The sequence below is a fragment of the Lycium barbarum genome, chromosome 5 (genome assembly GCF_019175385.1).
Source record: "Lycium barbarum isolate Lr01 chromosome 5, ASM1917538v2, whole genome shotgun sequence".
In the NCBI taxonomy this organism is placed as follows: Eukaryota; Viridiplantae; Streptophyta; class Magnoliopsida; order Solanales; family Solanaceae; genus Lycium; species Lycium barbarum.
The window spans coordinates 48284772-48303901 of record NC_083341.1 but is presented as its reverse complement, the minus strand read 5'-3'; positions in this window follow the sequence as shown (position 1 = coordinate 48303901).

Genomic DNA, 19130 nt, shown 5'->3' with positions numbered 1-19130 from the left:
GTTGCATACTTAAGGCTCACTTTGAAGACAATTTATAAGAAAATGGATTCAATCTTACTGAAGGAATTGGAGTGGATTTCCATCTCGAATTTCGAGGAACGGAGTCGTATTTAAGGCTCGCGGCCGAGCCTATTATGTTCAGAACATGCCTAAGAATGAAGGGGTAGGCTTTACATACCTCAATTGCGCCTTATACTCGCTTAGCTTCACTTCCAATTTCGTCCAGAATCTACAAATGGTCAAGTTTACCAATTGTCAATTCAAGCCTTTAAGATTCCATACTCAATCACATAATTGCCTACCGAAATTTCGGCAGCATTTCCCCTATATATGTGACATCCCCGAGACTTAGCTCGACTTAATATATCAACACAGCAACCCAACAACAACATCAATAACAACAACAAGCATTACAAAACACATAATATGGCATAACATAACATCTTTCATTCCGACCTTACACTTCCAAACCCATCTTACCATTTTCATATTCGTCACTCATCAAGATCATTACAACATAATTCGGAGGCACATCCTATTGTTTTCACCATATATACATAAGGTATACACAATATACAAGCTTACTACCAAAGTCATATTTTACCCACAACTTCCAATCTTTAGCATATATGTTCATGATATATTTCTATCTTCCAACTTCATCAATGACAATCATAATTTACCTCTTACTACTTTTCTTTCCATATTTACATAAGTTACAATAAATTTGCATAATTTCTTACAACAACTTAACAACAAGTTTTCCATGACAACAAGAACCATTATCCTTCCATTCATTTCACAATAACACAATTAACATACTAACGGAATTTAATTCACATTCCATCATCACCATAGCATCACACGGCCACATGCTATATTTTCCAACTTTCACTAATTCATTCCACTTTCATTTCTAATACAATTTCTACCATAACTACACTAGATTTCAACAAAAATTCAAATCTTCATGAACATACAATACATGCACACTTTCGGCCAACATGCATACCCCCTCAACACATAAGATTTTCATGTTTTTCATTCATTTCCACACACTACAACATACATAAACCTTCCATATCACAACAAAAGCATAAAATCCTTACCTTTATCCCAAGTTCTTTACTTGCTACAAAAGTCACTTTCTTGCCAATATAATTATACCATCTTGTAGAGAACCTTGCACTTGGTAATAATCCCACAAGAAATGAATTTTTGAACCAAGGATTAAGCTCCAAGAAATTTTTTTTCTCCTCTCTTTCTCTCACCCGAACCCTCTCCTCTTTTTTGTTCTTGCTTTGCTTTATTTTTCTTGAAGGTTCTATGGATAGGGATGCATATATATAATATCACATAATTCAATTATGTACTTGGGCCATTTTCACACACCATGGCCGGTTGGGCTCCCTTGTTGGGCCTTGTTTCTCTTATTTTTTTTTTGAGTCCACTTGGCTAATTTTTTTTTTTGTAATTCATGGCACAAGTTTCCAAAATTCTAACTTTGCCCTTGGCCTCCTTTCGTAATTCCACACCAATGTATTCATAACCGACACATTCGTACCAAGCAAGGTCCAAATGTGGCCTTGTCCATTACAAGCCAAATTGTTTCGAATTTTTCGAATATGCAAAAAAATGCCGGATGTAACAGTAGGTGACCGCATGACCTAGGCTAAAATGGGTCGTGACAAATTGGTATCAGAGCCCTAGGTTACCCGGTCTTTAATACAAGAGCATGTCTAATTGAGTCTCGTGGATCGATACGATGAGCTTCGTACTTATCTGCGGGAGGCTATGGGACATTTAGGAAATCTCATCTTCTTTCTGTCCATTGTGCTACTTTATTCAAATTAGTATATGGAAATACTAAATTAATATCTGACTCTTATCTCTTCTCCCATAGATGGTGAGGACTCGTGCTACTACGGCCCAAGGTCAGGTACTGGAGCCTGCAGCTACGGCTAGCACCCGAGGGTGCGCTACAGTAAGAGGACGCGGCAGAGCCAGAGGCCACGGGGCTACCCCAGCTAGGGGTAGAGCTCCGACAATGGGCCAGCGATGAGGGAGGTCTCCATCTCTCAAGCTCGAGTACCAACCGGGTAGAGACCAGACTGTAGGGGATGGCGTGACCCCATCACGGACACAACCTGAGGTTACTTCTGATCAGGCTGTGCAAGACACTATGGCCAGGATCCTACTTCATCTTGAAGTCCAGTAGGTGGCCGCCGGTGTTACTACTCCCGGCGGGGGTTCACAGACTAGGGTTGGGGCACAGAGCCCTAAGCAGGGACCCACGCGGGTAGCACATCTCGCCGCAGCTATGGCTCGCCACATTGATACTATACCCTCCCTTGGTGAGGATATTAGGCCCATGGATGGCGTCGTTATGACTACTGCTGATCAGGACCTGGTGGGGAGGTTCAGGAAGTTAGAGCCACTAAGGTTCTCTAGTACTTCGTCTGAGGATGCCTATGAGTTTATTCTTGATATACATGAGTTGCTGCACCGTATGGGGATAGTGGAGACCCACGGCGTTGATTATGTGTCCTACCAATTTCGTGGCGACACGAAGATGTGGTGGAGGTATTTCGTGTCATGTAGACCTGAGGGTTCTCCTCCGTTGACTTGGACTTAGTTCTACTGGGCCTTCCTTGAGAAGTATGTCCCCCGATCTTTGAGAGACGCTCGTAGGGAGTAGTTTCTACACCTTGAGTAGTGGGGCATGTCCTTGGAGTCTTATGTGCCCCGTTTCCTCTATTTTGCCTGATACTCTACTCCGTTGATTCCTACCGAGGCTGATAGGATCAGGCGCTTTGTTGGAGAACTAGTGGGATCTCTATGGATTCCTTGCCTTCATATGGAGTCTATGGGGGATTTCTTCAAGTCTATTATTGATCTTGCTTCGATGGTTGAGGGCGCCAAGGCCCGTGCTTTTAGTGGTGATGACAAGAGGCCATGTCAGACTGGCAGCTTTGGGGGTTTTGGTACGAGAGGTGCCGGTAAGTTTTTGAGGCCACCTCAATCCTATTTCATTCGTCCCGTGCATTCAGCATTACCGGCTTCCTCTAGTGAGCTATCTAGACAGAGAGCTCCTGAGAACTCATTCTCTAGACCAGTGGATAGGACTGCTTCATCCGGGTCTTCAGTTTTCGTGTTTCAGCACTCAACTCCTTTTACCTATTTCTCTTATGGGGAGGTTGGGCAAATCTCCAAGAGATATCCCCGACTTAGGCTAGATTATCAGCTGCTGAGGACTCCTGTATCATTCAGTGGTTGAGAAGGGACTTTTCAGAGAAGCGGTGCTCAGTCAGGCCGCGGTAATTCCCAAGATTTTAGAGGTGTGTCCCAGCCAGCTAAAGGTGGTACTCAGAGTTCGAGAGGGGGATCCTAGATCGGGCGTGGTGGAGCCCATTGTTACTCATTTCCTGGTAGGCCCAAGGTAGAGGCCTCAGATGCTATGATCTCACGTACCATTACTGTTACACCTCAAAATATTTCATGTCATTGTGCAGTACATAGACTAATGCAGGGTGAGATGTTTATGATGTTCCTACAAGTAAGAGGGGGTGCTTAATGGTTCTAATTAAGATTCTAAAAACATTTGAGGCAAGAGAAGAAAGTTCGTTGAGGAAGGTGAAGTATAAGTTGTGTTTGGGGAAGATTTTGCAAACTATTGAGTTGAGGATTGATTGGTAATGCCTTGTGGAGAAGTTATGAGGATACTTAGATTGTTAATGAAGTGTTAAGAAAGTTCCATAAGGATTGGAGATCAAACGAATCGAGGAGAGCATTTTCGAAAAAAAAGGTGAGTTATATGACCCATTATACGGTCCGTATAACTTTATACGGTCCGTATAATGGTCCGTATAACAATTACAGTGAGGGTGATCACTGGAAGCATTATACGGTCACTTATACGGACAGTATAAATTTATACAGACCGAGTAAGTGTCCGTATAATTCATGACGGGCAGTCTTGTCTCTTTTTAAAAATATAAGTCCCATGTTATTATTTTCATTTCTAATTTCCTCCACACTTCTTGAAACCTCTAGAACACTCCATACAGCTTATTAACACAAATTCAAGGGAGATCAAAGATCAACCACCAAAATTTAGTGGAAGCAAGTGCAAGGATGCTAACTAGGGTTAAGGGAAGCTAGAAATTCCTTTGAAATTGAAGTTGGGTTTTTCTCCAAGTGAAGTATTTTCATCCAAATCTCATTCCTACATCATCAAAGGTGAGTTTTGTGTTCATTTCATGTTATTGAGTGTATTGAATGGTTAAAAGACTTGGATTAAGGAAGGAAGTGGAATATGAAGTTCAAATATGGGAATAATGGTATTCTTGAATAGTAAATTGACTTGAATTATAGTTCTTGACATGTTATGAATATAATCTTGTTATGAATGGTATTGAGAATATTAAGAAGCATTATATGTGGATGAATATGGCGTTGTGTTGTAATTTTGGTTATGGATACTTTTGAAGGGAAATTGTGAGAATTGGATAGTGCTAAACTCGAAGAGGTTTATTGATTATGATATTGTGGGTGTTTTTGTTGATGCTTGGGAGTTGCTTATTACTTGGAGGAAGTTGTAGAAATAAAGGAAATGCTGCCCAAATTTTGTTAGCTCCTAGTTGTGCTGATGACACCTAAAGCATGTTTCCGGTTAAATAACCTTAGTAAGAATTCTCTTGAACGTAGAATCGTGAACGTTGGAGGGAAGCATTTAAGCAATAAAGTTAGAAAGGCGTAAAGTTATGTGAGGCTAGTCCCCTTCTTTCAAAGGCATCACTCTTATTTTTGTGATTCCTTTTTATATTCCCATGATCGTCTTACATCCTAAAGGATGAAGGTTAAAGATTTTTAAGAGCTTCTCATGAGATAAAGATGAGATATGTTCTATGATAAGGATGATGATAATGATGCTATGATAAATCTTGATATTTTTATCCTTATGATTTCATTGTTGTATTTTTTATTGTTACCTCACCTCATGATATTAGTTCCTTCAAGGTGAGACAGAGTGATGACGATTATTCCATAATGTAATCGAAGGTTACCGACCTTACGTCACTCTGATAGAGCTGTAGTTTTCACTTGGGCTCTCATGCATGCTTATGTTATTTTTATGTATGATTCACACCGAGCCTACATGGCCAGGCAGACACACCACTGCAGTAGGCAGCTTATACCCCGGACACGAGAGGACTGGACGCGGGCTAATGATGATCACACCGTACCTATATGGTCGGGCAGCTTATATATGTATTATATGATTTTTTTTAAAAGTTAGCATGCATGACTCCGCCTTAAGAAGCATTAAGTTACAGGTTTTCTCCTAGCTTTATGTCCCTTCTGTCTTTTTTATGTTGTTGTACATGTCATACATACTTAGTACATTGTTCGTACTGACGTCCCTTTCTTTATGGACGCTGTGTTCATGCCCACAGGTAGACAGAGAGACGGTGCAGGTACCTAGGAGCTTTTTCAGCAGATTTACAGGAGCACTCCACTACTTCGGAGTCGTCACTTCTTGGTATATTCTTTTGTGTACATATTGGGGCATGGCGGGGTCCTGTCACATCCTTAGAATTCTATTATTCTAGTTAGAGGCTCGTTGATACCTATATGTAGCTTGTAGTTGTCATGTGACCCCTTCATTATATTTTGTACATCATTTTTGTCACCTTATGGGTCCATGCTTATGTATATGTTGGGAGGTATATGGAGATCGGTTCATGATAAGTTTGTGATGAGAATGATATATGCCAAGTTGAGTATGATAGTCAGCATGATAAGTGGTGCTCGGTATCTAGCTCTGGGTATCCGTCATGGCCTACGAGTCGGGACGTGACAAAAGTGGTATCAGAGCAGTTCTGTCATAGGGTGTGTCTACGAGTCGTGTCCAGTAGAGTCTTCTTTATGGGTGTGAAGCGCATCACACTTATAAACGAAAGGCTGCGGGGTATTTAGGAATAATGACCGTGTTTCTTCTTCATAGATCGTGCGGTAGAGCTGTGTTATAAGATTTTCTTTTCCCTAATTGTGTGCTATGATTTCAGTAATACCGGTAAAGAAGAAAGCAACAGCCGCCCAGAAGGGCAAGACTCCGGCAGGAAGACGGGTTGAACAGGAGCCGCCGCTACAAATAGAGGAGGGTAAGTCCTATAATGAGGATCCATCTCACACCTCTCACACTCCACCTATATTAGAGGAGCATGAAGGGGCTTCAGCTCCAACTCCAGCTCCGGTGCCTCCAGTTCCTCTACCGGGTGCTTCGGGTAAGCAGATAACCGAGGCTATTCAGCTATTGACTCAGCTAGTTGCTGCCCAGGCTCAGTGGCAGAGTGCGGGCCCAAGTGATAGAGGCACTAGTGCCAGAACCCGTGATTTTATGAGTTTGAACCCGCCAAAATTTTTCGGGTCAAAGCCGGATGAGGACCCGCGGGGTTTTATAGATGAGGTGTTGAGGACGCCACATCACAGAGCCAATAAGATGCCAACTCCATGGACTCCGTATCGGAAGCATGAATAAATAGCTTCCAAAAAGGAAAATGCACCTTCCCCAGTTTGGTAGGAATTCGTGGATGCTTTCATCCGCCATTATTTTCCACCTGAGGTTCGAAGGGCCCGAGCTGATAGGTTTCTGAATCTAAAGCAAGGAAATATGAGTGCTTGGGAGTATAGTCTCCGTTTTAATTCATTGGCTAGATATGCTCCTACTATGGTAGATGATATGGGAGACACGGTACATAGATTTATGAGTGGCTTAGGGCCACATTTGTTCAAGGAATTCTTGACAGCTTCACTACAGGAGAGGGTGGACATCTCCTGTATTCAGGCACATGCCCAGAATCTAGAAGAGCAATTGCAGCCGCAAATGGGCGAGCGCGATATTGATAGAGGGAAAAGCAAGAGGGTTATATCTGTCAGTGCTAGTAGTGAGTATAGAGGGGGTCAGTGGCAATAGTATTCCAGATATTCCGGCCAGTCCACGACTAGTGTAACTCCTCGGTTTGCAGGCAAGAGATTTGACCGCCCTATTTATTCAGGACAAGGTCAGAGCTCGAGAGTTTCGGGTTGTCAGGTTGGAGGTGATCCCAGTAAGAGGAGACCACCGTTACCACGATGCAGCTAGTGCAATATATTTCATTTGGGTCCATGTCGCCGAGGCTCCGACGCTTGTTTTGCCTGTGGTCAAGTTGAGCATATGATGTGTCATTGTTCGTCGATGGGTGGTAGAGTTGGGGCCCAGCCTACAGGATCAACATCCGACTCTTCTTCGTCCGTGCGCCCCATAGGGCAGACTTCCCAGGCTTCAGTAGGCCTTGGTAGGGGCAAAGGGGTAGCATGCAGTTCAGGTGGCCCCCATCCCCGTATTTATGCTTTAGCCAGACGCCAGGATCTTGAGTCCTCCCCTGATGTGGTTATAGGTATACTATCCATATTCTCTCATGATGTTTATGCATTGATTGATTTGGGTTCTACCTTGTCGTATATTACTCTGTATATTGCTGATCGTAATGGGGTGAAACTCGAGCCAATAAAGCCTTTTGAGGTATCTACTCATGTTGGTGACACGGTAATAGCTAGACAAGTGTATAAAAATTTTGTTATTGTTGTATGTGATCGCCAGACTACAGCTGATTTGATTGAACTAGAAATGTTAGATTTTGATGTGATTATGGGCATAGACTGGTTGGCCTCTCGTTATGCTAATGTGGATTGCAGAACAAAGATGGTTCGATTCCAATTTCCGGGAGAACCAGTGCTTGAATGGAAGGTTAATACAGTGTCTCCAAGGGGCAGGTTTATTTCCTACCCCAAAGCGAGAAAGATGATTGCAAAAGGCTATATTTATCATTTATTCCGAGTTCATGACATCGAAGCACAACCCCTGACCTTTCAATCCATCCCAGTAGTAAATGAGTTTCTGGAGGTATTTCCAGATGAACTACCAGGCCTTCCACCGGAATGAGAAATTGATTTTTCTATTGGTGTGTTGCCGGATACTGAACCTACATCTATTCCTCCTTACAGAATGGCTCATGTAGAATTGAAAGAGCTAAAGTCACAATTGAAAGATTTGCTTGAGAAGGGATTTATTAGATCTAGTTCATCGCCATGGGGAGCGTCTGTCACGACCCGGCTAGGGGCCGCGACGGGTACCCGGGGCTAACCACCGAACACTGCTCGTGCTATCATTTACCTAACCCATTTAACAATCATTCATCTATTTCCGGTTAACTTAAAAAAAAGGATTTGCTTTTCATTACAAAAATATAACGCGTCGATACAAAAAACATATTTCAATATACTTATACACATGCGTACTACCCATGTTGTGGAACCACACAACCCATATCGAACATCTACGAGCCTCTATTGAGTGACATACAAATATATACACAAAAGGAACAACCAATTAGCACCTCCGGAAGATGGAGTGCTCTTCAGCTCGGCTAGTGACTCCTATCAGTCTGGACCGCTTTCCCGTCTACCTGTGGGCATGAACACAGCATCCAAAGAAAAGGATGTCAGTACGAACATTGTACTGAGTATGTAAGGCATACGTCAAGAAATACAGTAAGAATAAGAAAGTAAAGTAAGTACAAGGAGATAATCGATAACTGCTTGCCTCTTAAGGCGGATCCATGCATGCATACTCATAAAGCATCATAGAGTAAATTGTTGCGGAACGCGCAGCCCGATCCATATGTCATCATATATTAGTGCTGAGGAACGTACGGCCCGATCCATAAATATAATAAGTTAGTGCCGAGGAACGTACGGCCCAATCTATAACCCATATATCCCGCGTCCGGGATGAAATCATGATATGCTGGCTGACCAGGTGGATATGCGTCTATAGTGCCTCGCATTCCCCATATCCCCTGAATACATAGACATATCATATACTTATACCATATACTTAGCATGCATGAGAGCCCAAGGAAAAGCTGTAAGTACGTCGGAGTGATATAAGGTCGAAAGCCTCCGATTATGTTATGGAGTAATCATTGTCGCTTTGTCTCACCTTGAAGGAACAATTATTATAAGGTGAGACTATCAATGAAGAATAACATTAAAAGAAAACATAGAATAAAATCATGAACTTCATAAGGCATCCATTCATATACTTTGGAAGATTTAGAAATAAAGTCACCATCCATGAATAAATTGAGAAATCAGTAAATAGCTCGACGTTCTCATATAGTCCTTGAAATCGTAAACTTGAAACTTTTAAACATAAGATTTGCTCTCATCATGGTCAGCGTAATAATATTCTCATTTTTGACATCATCATTGTTATTGAAAACAATATCCACGGTCATTATCATAAACGCTCACATAATCATACCCTTTGGTTTTGGAAAATGGGAGTACTTTGGAAAACATTTATGGAATATCAAGAAGGAAATCGTGCTTCAGAATCTTAGATTATTTAACCTTTGATAGCAAGGAACAGATGGGAGCATTTATGAAATCGTAAGCTAGGGATCATGCCTTTGAAAGAAAGGAAATAGCCTCACATACCTTTGACATTTACAATTCTTATTGCTCGCTCGCTCTCCCTTAATGCACTCGTATATACCTTCAAGAGAATTCATGTCGTCGTTAGCTAAGTAATTATAAGAACGGACTACTATTTCTAAGGAAAATTGGATAGCACTTCCTTCGTTTCTAATATATTTCCCATGTTTCATTTCAACTCTCATACATTCGTAACGACACTCACAATATTACTTTCAACAATCATCACTTATACACTTTGAGAAAAATCTACCATTTTCCTCCAATTTCTCCACATCCATGGTTATATCTCGTTATCACGTTTTCTTGTATATAATACTTATTTCATGGTCTAGACGTTATTTATAACATATTCACAACCGTAGCTTATCAACATTCATGACTCCATTCAACTACTATTCAATTGTGCCATTATTCACCCATGCAAGACCCATTTTCTATGTTCTTATACATTTCAAGTATCTAAGCCTTCCAATACCTTGAACCATATGGTATAGTCATGAAACATACCTTGGATGATGGTGGAACAAGCCTTGAGCAACAATACTCTTTTTATACCAAAACCCTATTTCAACCCCTTTGAGATTTCTTGAAGAAGATGACTTCCAATAGAGTCTCATGCACTTGCTTTCATGAATTAGATGTTGATGATCTTAGTTTCTTCCCTTGATTCCCTTGAATTTCTATGGATGAAGTATTGAGAGAGTTCTAGAACTTTCTTGAGTTGTATAGATGAAAAATGAAATAAAATGAGGCTTTGGTCCCTTTTAATAACTCAAAGTTTGATCTTTAATGAATTCCAGTCGGGGTGAACAGTGGTCGTAAACCACAGTTTACGAGCCGTAAACTGGTTTACGAGCCGTCCTCCCTGGTCGTATTTAAGCATGTCCAAAACAGAGAAGTTGGCTGATGAAAATTGCAGTTTACGATCGAGGTTTACGGTCCGTAAACCAGTTTACGGGCCCGTATTCGAAGTCGTATTTAAGCATTCTCACACTTTAACAGAAAGTTAGAATTTGAAAGGCTGGAGGACGATGGTGGTTTACGGTCTGTAAATCACTTTACGGGCTGTAAATCACTATACGACCACTGGGCTGCATGCAATTCTACAACTTTTCCATTTCCAAAAATTCATGAATCATCACCCCTTGCTTAGTAAAACACCCCACACTCATACCCTTGTCGTTCTATTCCTTGTACATGTACGAGGACTTTTCCGAGGTGTAACATTCTTCCCCCCTTTTGGAACATTCGTCCTCGAATGTTAAATCAGCGGGGATTCTAAGAAAATTTTGCCGGAGTTTCCTTTGTTGTATGGAACTACCAACTTGTCACAATAACCCATAATATCATCGCCTCACAGGGCGATAACACAATACCAACATGTCCATGGTCACATACGTCCCAAAAGTCAAAAGTAAGCATACATACCATCATGAACTTTTCCTGGAGATTCGACTAGGTGCGGATACTTGGCTTCCGCATTCACTTTGGCTTCCCTAGTATTTCTTCCTGATTATTGTTTTTTCCACCAAACTCTGATTTAAGCCACCTCCTTATTTCGAAGTCCTCGCACTTACCTATCTAATGTGGCAAAGGGTACTTTCTCATACATCAACTTTCTTGTCATTTGAGCATCATTTTATTGACATGCTCCTAGTGGGAGTTCTAACATATTTATAATCTACCTTGCTTGTTGCATACGATCTTATAGGATCTAATGCATCGGAACCTAACTCCCCCTTTATTTCGTGATTCTATCGCTCTCGTAGGTTGTCATATCCCCGGGCTTCTATGGTGAGTATGTAACCTGTACTTATACTATGCCCCAAGCAATTATTCCATTTGTCTCTCACAGCAATTCCAACTTGACATTTCAGTTCCGTTTACCATATACCCTTCTTCAACTTACCCCGGGCATCATGACTTTCTCACCCTTACTTTATCTCTTACTCCTCTCCTAAGTGTTCACTTGGTCTCATTGGTGACGCGTAAACATCTACGAATTACATACTCTTTTTGCGCGATTCGCATTCGTACCCATCCATCCGTATACCTGTATCCATGTCTGTCTTCGCATCCATAGTCATATTCATCTGTATGCCGTATCCATGGTCATATTCATCTAAGTGTCAATATCCTTCTCAATGACCCTTTCGCTAACGCCCTTACCTCGAGAACGGGGTAACTTTACAATAAGACCCATGTTAATATCATGAATTATTCTGTGTCTCAGGCCTGCATGCCTTCTTCTTGGGGCTACCGTCACCCACTATATTCACAACATTCTCCGGGGTTATATTTTCATTTGGGCTAAAAGCGTTTTCAATCCCGGAAGTCATTAAATCAATATAAGGACAGAGAAACGAGAGTTTCCATTCTGCTGGAAGAGTAATAGTAACTAATCAGTACTCCCTAAACTGATTCCAACTCTCCTCCAACCATGTCACGCAATCAGAGTTTCGCAATTTTATTCCTCGTTTTGCGCCACTTGGGACCTTATGGGACACAACGTCTCACAGATCGGCCTTATACTTCGCTACAAATTCATCTGAGATTTATAATTTAGAGAGACGATGAGGTGGTATAATCTTAGAGAATTGTGGGTCCACCTCTGCCCGTCACCAGTGTATTACTATCTTTGCCGACTCACGGCTCTTCTTCTTCCCCCTTCTTCTTGCTTTTGTGTGTCCTTATTCTACCGCTTTTAGTTAATACACTCCCGTAGGGTTCATCATTTCAACCTTCACACTGGTGTCCTCTCTATTTGCTTCCCTCCTTTTAAGAGTTTTACTTGTACCTTTAAATCTCGAATCCACGTACTCCTGGCTACACTACGCCTTACTTATTCCGTCCCCTACAGTCTATGGCTATAACAATTCATATGTGGAGTCATGGAGTCTTAGCGTACTCGCCTTACAGTTTTATAACCAAGAAATGCACCCGATATAACACTCCAAGCAAAAACGTGCGTTACTTAGCTCATCCAGTAGTTATGTGTCTGTATCTGAATCTGCTCCGATTAACAACTTCCTGCCCCATAGGGATGCTTACATAAATAGTGGGTCTAGCTATCCATGCCACCCATCTAATGTCACTTGCCCTCTTCTTCGGCGCTCAAAATTGCTTGTAATGCCATCTTCGTTTCCCTAGGGCTTAGGTCTCTCTTACGCCGCTAATGCGCCCCATGCCTCCTTATTCTCTTACTCTTGTTTGCGCTTGGAACTGATTTCATATCCGCATTGTACCACTATCATTATTAGTTATAACTCTACTTCATCGCTTCATCGTCGTACAGTAGACCCATAACTCATGATCATCTTTTCCTCTTCACTCTTTACCTCATTCACTTCACTCGTTCTAACTTGGTATGGGATATTTGTAGGAGATATGTTCTCCTTTAACTATCACGCCACTATTCTTTAGGTACTCGTACTTTGTACATTTCCTCTTTGCTATCTTATCTCCTCCCACTTAATAATCGATCCTTGACTCTTCGCATGAGGAACCATATTCTTAACTTAGTACCGCTTTGTTCTTTAGGATACACCACCTGTGTCAATCCGTCCCTTGCTGCCTAAAACTAATTCTATCCGTCCTTATCATCCCCCCCATCTCGCTCCCATCGCGTTGACCTTTCTCCTACTAATTATCCTACTTTCATTATTTATCTTTACCATAGTCTCGGCCTTATACGCCCAACTAAAGATATCATCCATGCCCTTAGGCGTCTTCTCGCTATACTTTACATAACAATTCTTTTTACGGCTCACTGTACCCAGATCATAATCCACCCTATAGAGTGACACTTCTTGATCTCGTTTGCAAACCTGCTCATAACATAGGGTAGCCTCATGAAGCAGGCATACTCAACCTGTTATCCTTTTTAGTCAGTCACATTACATTTACCATATGGCTTACTTGCACACGTATTCGTATTAATCATAAAAGGGTGCTAGCAATATACCTGGAGTAATATCAGGGGAAGACTCAGGATCCCGTCGTTCAACTAACGCCTGGGTATGATGCTGGGATCCGCTTGGACTAGGCGTTCTTCGGTCTCTACCACTGCTTACTAGCCCCTGCGGCCCTGACCTTGGAGGGCGTGTCGATGATGAAGAGCCCGTTACCATTCCCGTAGTCCGAACCTCACTTTTACCACGTAGCGATGGAGAATTTCGCTTTATATGGCCTGACCTAGCACAGGCATAACAAACATCCGAGCCCCGGCGACACGGTCCCCAATGTAACCTGCGACACTGAATACATCGTGGTACTGGTGACCTCTTCTGACCGGAATCACTCTGAACCCGAGAACGAGAAACTCTGAGACTCTGGGATGAACTTGAATAAGCAGGTCCATGAAATCTGGGTCTGGGAAACTGTGGAGGTGCATCTCTAATCTCATGGTCAGACCCAAAGGAATTAACTCCCTTTCTCCAACCCCTGTCATCGTGACTCGCATTCTGCCACTGAGTCTGAGCGGCTACCAATTGAGTCAGTAAAAGAATGGCCTGTCTCATCTCTTGGCCCACGGTATCTTGCGAAGGAACGGGAGGTACTGGAGCTAAGATCGAGGCTTCCCTCTGATCCTTAAAAGTGGGTGAGGTATGGGAAAATCGAAGTGGGGCGTTATTCTGGGGTTCACCCTCCTCCATATTCGTAGACGGCTATCGATCAAGCCCTTCTTCAACCACAATCTTGCCCTTCTGGGCCGCCGTAGCTTTTCCCTTCATCGGTTTTGCTGAAATGACAATGCACCGTTAGGGGAGACATAGTCTTATAACACAGCTCTATCGCATGATCTATTAAGAAGAAAGATGCCCATGTTTCCTAAATGCCCGGTAGCCTCCTATTTATAGATGTGGTGCACAACACACCGATAAACAAGACTCTACTAGACACGGCTCATAGACACTTCCTAGGACGAATTGCTCTGATACCACTTCTGTCATGACCCGGCTAGGGGCCGCGACGGGAACCCGGGGCTAACCACCGAGCACCGCTCGTGCTATCATTTACCTAACCCATTTAACAATCATTCATCTATTTCCGGTTAACTTAAAAAAACGGATTTGCTTTTCATTACAAAAATATAACGCGTCGATACAAAAAACATATTTCAATATACTTATACACATGCGTACTACCCACGTTGTGGAACCACACAACCCATATCGAACATCTACGAACCTCTATTGAGTGACATACAAATATATACACAAAAGGAACAACGAATTAGCACCTCCGGAAGATGGAGTGCTCTTCAGCTCGGCTAGTGACTTTTATCAGTCTGGACCGCTTTCCCGTCTACCTGTGGGCATGAACACAATATCCAAAGAAAAGGATGTCAGTACGAGAATTTTACTGAGTATGTAAGGAATACGTCAAGAAATACAGTAAGAATAAGAAAGTAAAGTAAGTACAAGGAGATAATGGATAACTGTTTGTTTCTTAAGGCGGATCCATGCATGCATACTCATAAAGCATCATATAGTAAATTGCTGCGGAACGCGCAACCCGATCCATATGTCATCATATGTTAGTGCCGAGGAATGTACGGCCCGATCTATAAATATAATAAGTTAGTGCCGAGGAACGTACGGCCCGATCCATAACCCATATATCCCGCGTCCGGGCATCCCGCGTCCGGGATAAAATCATGATATGACAGCTGACCAGGTGGCTATGCGTCTATAGCGCCTCACCTTCCCCATATCCCCTGAATACATATACATATCATATACTTATACCATATACTTAGCATGCATGAGAGCCCAAGGAAAAGCTGTAAGTACGTCGGAGTGACGTAAGGTCGAAAGCCTCCGATTATGTTATGGAGTAATCATTGTCGCTTTGTCTCACCTTGAAGGAACAATTATTATAAGGTGAGACTATCAATGAAGAATAACATTAAAAGAAAACATAGAATAAAATCATGAACTTCATAAGGCATCCATTCATATACTTTGGAAGATTTAGAAATAAAGTCACCATCCATGAATAAATTGAGAAATCAGTAAATAGCTCGACGTTCTCATATAGTCCTTGAAATCGTAAACTTGAAACTTTTAAACATAAGATTTGCTCTCATCATGGTCAGCGTAATAATATTCTCATTTTTGACATCATCATTGTTATTGAAAACAATATCCACGGTCGTTATCATAAACGCTCACATAAACACACCCTTTGGTTTTGGAAAATGGGAGTACTTTGGAAAACATTTATGGAATATCAAGAAGGAAATCGTGCTTCCGAATCTTAGACTATTTAACCTTTGATTGCAAGGAACAGATGGGAGCATTTATGAAATAGTAAGCTAGGGATCATGCCTTTGAAAGAAAGGGAATAGCCTCACATACCTTCGACGTTTACAATTCTTATTGCTCGCTCGCTCTCCCTTAATGCACTCGTATATACCTTCAAGAGAATTCATGTCGTCGTTAGCTAAGTAATTATAACAACGGACTACTATTTCTAAGGAAAATTGGATAGCACTTCCTTCGTTTCTAATACTTTTCCCATGTTTCATTTCAACTCTCATACATTCGTAACGACACTCACAATATTACTTTTAACAATCATCACTTATACACTTTGAGAAAAATCTACCATTTTCCTCCAATTTCTCCACATCCATGGTTATAGCTCGTTATAACGTTTTCTCGTATATAATACTTATTTCATGGTCTAGACGTTATTTATAACATATTCACAACCGTATCTTATCAACATTCATGACTCCATTCAACTACTATTCAATTGTGCCACTATTCACCCATGCAAGGCCCATTTTTTATGTTCTTATACATTTCAAGTATCTAAGCCTTCCAATACCTTGAACCATATGGTATAGTCATGAAACATACCTTGGATGATGGTGGAACAAGACTTGAGCAACAATACTCTTTTTATACCAAAACCCTATTTCAACCCCTTTGAGATTTCTTGAAGAAGATGACTTCCAATAGAGTCTCATGCACTTGCTTTCATGAATTAGATGTTGATGATCTTAGTTTCTTCCCTTGATTCCCTTGAATTTCTATGGATGAAGTATTGAGAGAGTTCTAGAGCTTTCTTGAGTTGTATAGATGAAAAATGAAATAAAATGAGGCTTTGGTCCCTTTTAATAACTCAAAGTTTGATCTTTAATGAATTCCAGTCGGGGTGAACAGTGGTCGTAAACCACAGTTTACGAGCTGTAAACTGGTTTACGAGTCGTCCTCCCTGGCCGTATTTAAGCATGTCCAAAACAGAGAAGTTGGCTGAAGAATATTGCAGTTTACGATCGAGGTTTACGGTCCGTAAACCAGTTTACGGGCCGTATTCCAAGTCGTATTTAAGCATTCCCACACTTTAACAGAAAGTTGGAATTTGAAAGGCTGGAGGACGATGGTGGTTTACGGTCCGTAAATCACTTTACGGGCCGTAAATCACTATACGACCACTAGGCTGCATGCAATTCTACAACTTTTCCATTTCCAAAAATTCACGAATCATCACCCCTTGCTTAGTAAAACACCCCACACTCATACCTTTATCGTTCTATTCCTTGTACATGTACGGGGACTTTTCCGAGGTGTAACAGCGTCTGTCTTATTCGTAAGAAAGAAAGATGGTTCTTTACGAATGTGCATCGGCTATAGGCAGTTGAACAAGGTGACGATAAAGAATAAATATCCGCTTTCAAGAATCGACGATTTGTTTGATCAACTGTTGGGTGCTAAATGGTTTTCTAATATTGATCTGAGATCGGGGTATCACCGAGGGAGGGTTAGAGAAGAAGATATTCCAAAAACGGCTTTCAGAACTAGATATGTCCGTTATGAATTTCGAGTGATGTCGTTTGGGTTAACTAACGGCTTGGCAGTGTTTATGAATTTGATGAATAATGTATTCAGGCCCTTTCTAGATCTATTTGTGATCGTGTTAATCGATGACATTTTGGTATATTCTCGATCGGAAATAGAGCATGCAGATGACTTGCGTATTGTCCTTGGAATTCTTCGGACTCGTGAGCTATAAGCAAAATTTTCAAAATGCGAGTGCTAGTTGAATTCTATAACTTTTCTGGGCCATATTATCTCTGCTGATGGTATTTGTGTTAATACTCAAAAGATTGAGGCCGTGAGGACTTGGCCAAGGCCTACAATGCCTATAGAGGTTCGGAGCTTTCTGGGTTTGGTAGGTTTTTATACGAGATTTGTAGAAGGGTTTTCTTCTATTTCAGCACCATTAACGAAGTTAACTCAGAAACCAGCAAAATTTCAGTGGACCGATGCTTGTGAACTCAGTTTCTAGGAATTAAAGGACAAATTAACTTCAACCCTAGTCCTGACACTTCCAGAAGGACCAGATTGCTATGTTGTTTATTATGATGCCTCCAGTGTCGGATTGGGCTGTGTGTTGATGTAGCACGGTAAAGTCATTACCTATGTTTCCAGACAGTTGCGGAAACACGAATGATCTCGAATTGGCTGCGGTTATTCATGCGCTAAAAATGTGGAGACATTACTTGTATGGTGTACATATTGATATTTACATAGATCACAAGAGTCTCCAATACATTTTCAAGCAGAAAGAGTTAAATCTATGACATAGGCGGTGGTTAGAATTATTAAAAGATTATGATGTGAGTACTTTATATCATCCCGGAAAGGCGAATATAGTAGCGGATGCACTTAGCCGCAAATCCATGGGTAGTCTATGTGAGGTCCCTCCGGAGAAAAAAGAATTAATCCATGAACTTCATCAGCTAGCTAGCCTAGGAGTTCGTCTAATTGATTAGGGCAATGCAGGAGTTGGTATTCACAGTCCAGCTATTTCATCCTTAGATATGCAGGTGCGATGGCGCCAATATGAAGATCCCCAGCTGAGTCACTATAGAGATATATTTCCTGAAAAAGAGAAGTCACCATTTGAGGTTTCTGCAAATGGAGTTCTCATGTATCGAGGCAGGCTATGTGTGCCAGATGTGGCAGGACTACGTCGTCAGATTCTGGAAGAAGTTCATTACTCTCGTTATTCTATTCACCCAGGAGAGACAAAGATGTACCATGATCTCAAATTAATGTATTATTGGGATGGAATGAAGAAGGATGTAGCAGAATTTGTAACTCAGTGCCCAAATTGCCAACAAGTGAAAATTGAGCATCAGAAGCCAGGAGGGCTGTTGCAAGCCATGGAAATTCCAACTTGGAAATGGGAGGTGATCAGCATGGATTTTATTGTAGGTTGGCCTCGTTCTCGGCGGAAGTATGACTCCATATGGGTAATTGTGGACAGACTAACGCAATCAGCCTATTTTTTTTCGGTCAGAACCACATATTCGGTAGAAGATTATGGAAGGCTATATCTTAAGGAGATAGTTTGATCTATTATCACCGATAGAGGAGCACAATTTATTGCTAAATTCTAAAAATCTTTTGAAGAAGGTTTGGGAACTCAAGTGAGTCTTAGCACATCATTTCATCCACAAACTGATGGACAAGCTTAATGCACTATTCATACCTTGAAAGATATGTTGCGGGCCTGCATGTTAGACTTCGGAGGTAATTAGGATGAACATTTTCCACTTATTGAATTTG